Source organism: Polyodon spathula, chromosome 10 (genome assembly GCF_017654505.1).
Source record: "Polyodon spathula isolate WHYD16114869_AA chromosome 10, ASM1765450v1, whole genome shotgun sequence".
Lineage (NCBI taxonomy): Eukaryota > Metazoa > Chordata > Actinopteri > Acipenseriformes > Polyodontidae > Polyodon > Polyodon spathula.
In genome coordinates this window covers 44,598,444-44,604,524 of record NC_054543.1, presented here as the reverse complement: position 1 = coordinate 44,604,524, position 6,081 = coordinate 44,598,444, and positions in this window count along the sequence as shown.

Below are 6,081 nucleotides of genomic sequence, written 5' to 3'. Positions count from 1 at the left end.
CACACACACACACACACACACAACACACACACACACACACACACACACACACACACACACACACACACACACACACACACACACACACACACACACACACACACACACACACACACACACACACACACACACACACACACACACACACACACACACACACACACACACACACACACACACACACACACACACACACACACACACACACACACACACACACACACACACACACACACACACACACACACACACACACACACACACACACACACACACACACACACACACACACACACACACACACACACACACACACACACACACACACACACACACACACACACACACACACACACACACACACACACACACACACACACACACACACACACACACACACACACACACACACACACACACACACACACACACACACACACACACACACACACACACACACACACACGAACACACACACAAGTGAACGCTGACTCTGGAGTCTAATAAGCAGTACTGGGCAACACACACAATACCTTTCACACAACACACACACACACATTTCACTGTGATTTACACACACACAGTTTTCCACACACACACTCACACACACACACACACAATCACATCCTTTAAAACACACGGTTAGAGTGCACACACACACACACACACACACTCACACTGCACAGAGACACCGTGGTCTCCTGCTACTTCCCCAGCCTGGATTAGCGGCAGTCGAATCCCAGTGTAAGTGAACGCTGACTCTGGAGTCTAATAAGCAGTACTGGGCATATGGTGCAGTAATAAGGACACTTAGGTAATACCTTTCACACAACACTGGGAACAGATTTCCTGTGATTTAAAGGTATTTTTAACCCTTGAGTTTTCCTACAGATCAACACTCACTTTCATTTTGTTTTAAAAGTCAATCCGATCCTTTAAAACACACGGTTAGAGTGCACACACACACAGATACACGAGGAAGGACTGCAGTCAGAGACATGGTTAGAGTGCACACACACACATACATGAGAGAGGACTGCAGTCAGAGACATGGTTAGAGTGCACACACACACACATACATGAGGGAGGACTGCAGTCAGAGACATGGTTAGAGTGCACACACACACAGATACATGAGAGAGGACTGCAGTCAGAGACATGGTTAGAGTGCACACACACACATACATGAGGGAGGACTGCAGTCAGAGACATGGTTAGAGTACACACACACAGATACATGAGAGAGGACTGCAGTCAGAGACATGGTTAGAGTGCACACACACACATACATGAGGGAGGACTGCAGTCAGAGACATGGTTAGAGTGCACACACAGACATGGTTAGAGTGCACACACACACAGATGCATGAGAGAGGACTGCAGTCAGAGACACGGTTAGAGTGCACACACACACATACATGAGGAAGGACTGCAGTCAGAGACATGGTTAGAGTGCACACACACACAGATGCATGAGAGAGGACTGCAGTCAGAGACATGGTATAGATGGGGGGGAGGGTGACTGCACACTTTCATTATGTATGGAGTAGCTGAACCATCTACAATACCTGGTTGTACCGGACAGCTTGGATCCGTATAGAGGGATAGTTATTAACTCATACCCTGATATCTCATCTCATCAGCAGGGCTCAGCAGGACAGGACTCCCCCACACTACAACCAACAGCTAAATCACGCTACAAAGAGCCGGGCTCTTCTGAATTCATGGTTTTGAGATTTGAATCTCCTTCACCAAGAGGGGTTTGAATCCGTAGCAGCAGTGCAGAGCACAGCACTGCCTGTTACACACGCATCAGAGGCACTGACACAAGCAGGGCACGCAGGGTCACGGCGAGTTCACAGAACAGGTATGACACGAGTGCGTTGTTCTACTGGAGCGTTGCGCTGTTCTCTTCTCTCCACAGCTCATTACTGGAAGCTGCCGTTCATTAATTAAGTCGCGGTAGCTTTAACAGCAATAACCGACAACAGAGTGACTGGTAACCGCAGGCAGGGTTTTAGTCTGGTCATCTTTATTAGCCAAAAAATGAATGAGTCGACTGTTTATATTTTTATTGACAGTTCAAAGTGTAACTTCCATAATAGCAATTTTTACTGCTCAATATTTTTTAACAAAAAGTGCTTTCAGGTTAATAAATCAAATTACAGCCGGTTTATTGCCTGTAAAGAACCCCAACAAGTCGTTTGCTTACAGGGTGGGAATCAGTGACCTTGTGTACTGCTGTTTTATTTGTGTTTCATTGTTACAATAACTGACAGTGCCCTTGTTAGGGTTTAACTCAGTAAACACTGGAGCTGGTGGGAATAGCTCTCCTCAATATACAGCTCAGTAAAGTTTACTGCAACAGTAAAATAACCCTTTTATTGAAGCAATGTTTTAATCATGCTGTATAATAGTTGTATAGTGTCCTCAATATACTTAGTGCAATGTGTCTTCCATTAATTTTTAATTAACCCAGGTTACTCACCTTGTTCCTAGTTGTGGTACAATTGCTGCTGCTGCAATATTTTGATCTTTGTTATTTTAAACTAGGCCTCAGAATTCATAGTAAACAGAATGATTTACTAGTTCTACAGCTTGGCCAGCTTTTTTATTATTTTTATTCTGTTACAGTTTATTCAAAAAAATATAAATAAATCAATAAATCAATCACTCACAGAAACCCTATAGCAAGGCTGTAATTCACTCTTGTGGATGATCTAGTGATCAGAATCCCTTGATGGAATTACAGCCTTGTAATGTAAAGTACAGCAATGTTGTTTTCCTCTTGTGGTACCTTTTATTGGAGCATCTGAATATATCTAAGTATAAAAACTTGCTTTCAAGACCACAAAGACTTCTTCTCGTGCAGTATTATGGGCTGGCACGGCTTATCCTAATTTATGAGGCTGTAAAACACTCAATGCGGAAGTTAATTGTCTTTGATTGGTACTCAATTGTAAAGGTGAGGGAAGGATAGCTTTTCTTGTTTTGAAATCAACATGTTAATGAATGGATCTATTAAATACATGCTGATAAATACTTCTTAAAGCCAGTTACGAGTATCAGCACACCTCTAATGATTATGTTGACGATGATGATGACGATGATGATGATGATGATGATGATGATGATGAAACTGTTCTGAAGATTTGAATAAATAACAGGACTGTGACCCCCTGCACAGTTCATTATAAACCCAAGTGATACAAACAAAGCTTCCTCAGCCATTGACACTGCGTACCTGATCCACTTTAGCTGTGACAAGAATAAGGAGAATATTTGTGGAATGACTTTGAAATGGAGCTGGCAGTTGGGTTAGGGTTTGAGTATTATTGTAGGACCCTGAAACCTTCAAGCCCCCAACAACATGAGAAATCTTTACTGCGTCCAGGATTGTATGCGATAGCAGTTACACAGTAAGCACCAGTGCCAATGCAATCATACAGTACAGTAGATCTCAAATAAATAAACAGAACGTTTTGCATCACCTAGCATTTTTAAATTGAGAACATAATTGTGCTCTTTTAGTTAACATCATGTAATGAAAGAAACTACAAAATGATATCGCAGAAGCCATAATAGTAATACGGTGTTTCATGTTAGATTTCGAAATGTAACATTTTTCTATTTTTGTCAGTTTTTCGTTAAGTATATGGAAAATTGCAAAGCAGTGTTCAATTTAATATGTTAGCGTAACATTATTCACCAGGTTTCATTCAACTATATGAAGCAAAATTTTGGCCATAGCTGTATGTGTGTGTGTATCTCTCTCTCTCTCTCTCTCTCTCTCTCTCTCTCTCTCTCTCTCGCTCTCTCTCGCTCTCTCTCGCTCTCTCTCTCTCTCTCTCTCTCTCTCTATATATATATATATATATATATATTATATTATATATAGATATATATATATATATATATATAGATAGATAGATAGAGATAGATAGATAGATAGATATAGCTAGCAGGGAAGAAAGGGTCATGTGCAAAGTTTTATGACACATGTTTGGCTGTGGTGATAAAGATAGAGTTATCTTAATGATGTCAATTCCCACGATACTGCTCTGTGTTGCATGTGGCCGTGCCTGCAGTCTTTGCACTTCAACAGAGGCAATGAGTCCCTGCTGTCTGGAAGAGCACTTCCACCAGTCAGGCACTGGATTTGCACTCTTCTTCTGTTAGCTTGACGCCAGCTTTCACTCTGTGTGTTGAAAGTCATAACTGGCCTCTTGTAGGGGCCCATGGTCAATTGGCAGTTTTTTCCCCATGCTTTTCCCATGGTTAGACTATGCATTTATAATAGTATACTGTGCCTCACCATGTTTATAATATGCTTCATCATAACTCTGTGCTTTACAATGCTTCCCTATGCTTTACCAGACCTCTCTGTGCTTTACAATGCTTCCTTATGCTTTACCATAACTCTCTGTGCTTTACAATGCTTCCCTATGCTTTACCAGACCTCTCTGTGCTTTACAATGCTTCCTTATGCTTTACCATAACTCTCTGTGCTTTACGATGCTTCCCTATGCTTTACCAGACCTCTCTGTGCTTTACAATGCTTCCCTGTGCTTTACCAGGCCTCTCTGTGCTTTACAATGCTTCCCTATGCTTTACCAGACCTCTCTGTGCTTTACAATGCTTCCCTGTGCTTTACCAGGCCTCTCTGTGCTTTATTGCACTTTGCTATGCTTTTACCGTGAGGAACTTCATATGGAAATCAATTCCCCTGTAGAGTCTCAATCAAGAAATGTGTTTCAAACCAAAGATTGCTGCACTGCAAACACACACACACACACACACACACACTGCAAACACACACACACACACACACACTGCAAACACACACACACACACACACACAACACACACACACACACACACACACTGCAAACACACACACACACTGCAAACACACACACACACACACACACACACACCACACACACACACACACACACACACTGCAAACACACACACACACATACACACACACTGCAAACACACACACACACACACACACACACACTGCAAACACACACACACACACACACACTGCAAACACACACACACACACACACACACTGCAAACACACACACACACACACACACACACACACACACACACACAAACACACACACACACACACACACACACTGCAAACACACACACACACACACACACACACACACATACACATATACTAGGATCACGCTCTGTCTCAGGGGCATTACTGTGTATGATAACATTAGGGTCCTAAACACTGAGCCACGCGGGGTGAAAGCGGACTGGGAAATCCTAGTTTCATTCTCAAGAAAAGCAAATTTGCGTTTCCATATTATTTACTGTCTTTGTCTTTTTATTTATTTTTTTTTTAAAGGAAATTCTCAAACAAACACCCCCCTCCCCCAATCACCCCCACGCGCTCACTCAGCAGGGTGAAAACCACCAAGACCAACTGGCTCCTATATTTAGGGAGATAATTGCCTCTCTGCAATTGAATTGCTTCATTGCCAATTTTTTTCCCTGCCCTGTAATTTCTCTATAATTGTATTTTCTGTGGCTGTGAAGCAAACGGCAGCCTCCTTGCTGGTGACGGCCTCTAATAATAAAGGGCTGCTGGCCACCGGGCCGGCTAACGATGTGAGAATGACAAGCAGGAACTGTGCTGTGTGTGCGCTCTGCCTGGGAAAGAACTGAGACCCCCCTCAGCAGTGAGGGCCATGTCCTGAAGCCAGGCTGCCCACCCAATACTGCGTCTGTCTGTTCCGTTTAGCCTGGGGGCAGGGTCCGGGGTCCTAAAGGAGCACCCCCCACCCCCGTCCCCCGGGTGTCCTGATTTCCTGACCCCCCAAAACTGTGTAAGTCTGCCTGTGCCTTCTCCGACATGTGACTGAAATATTTACACGCACACAGACCCCGGTGCTGACAGACTCTTCAGAGAAACTGGCTAATTCGTTATAGGACGAGTCATCATTGTACAGGTCATCCGGTGTACCCAGCTTTATGCTTTTCCTATTGAGATCCTGTGAAGTAAACGTGTGTTCATGATGCTGTTGGCTGCAGGCCCTGTTTCGCTTACT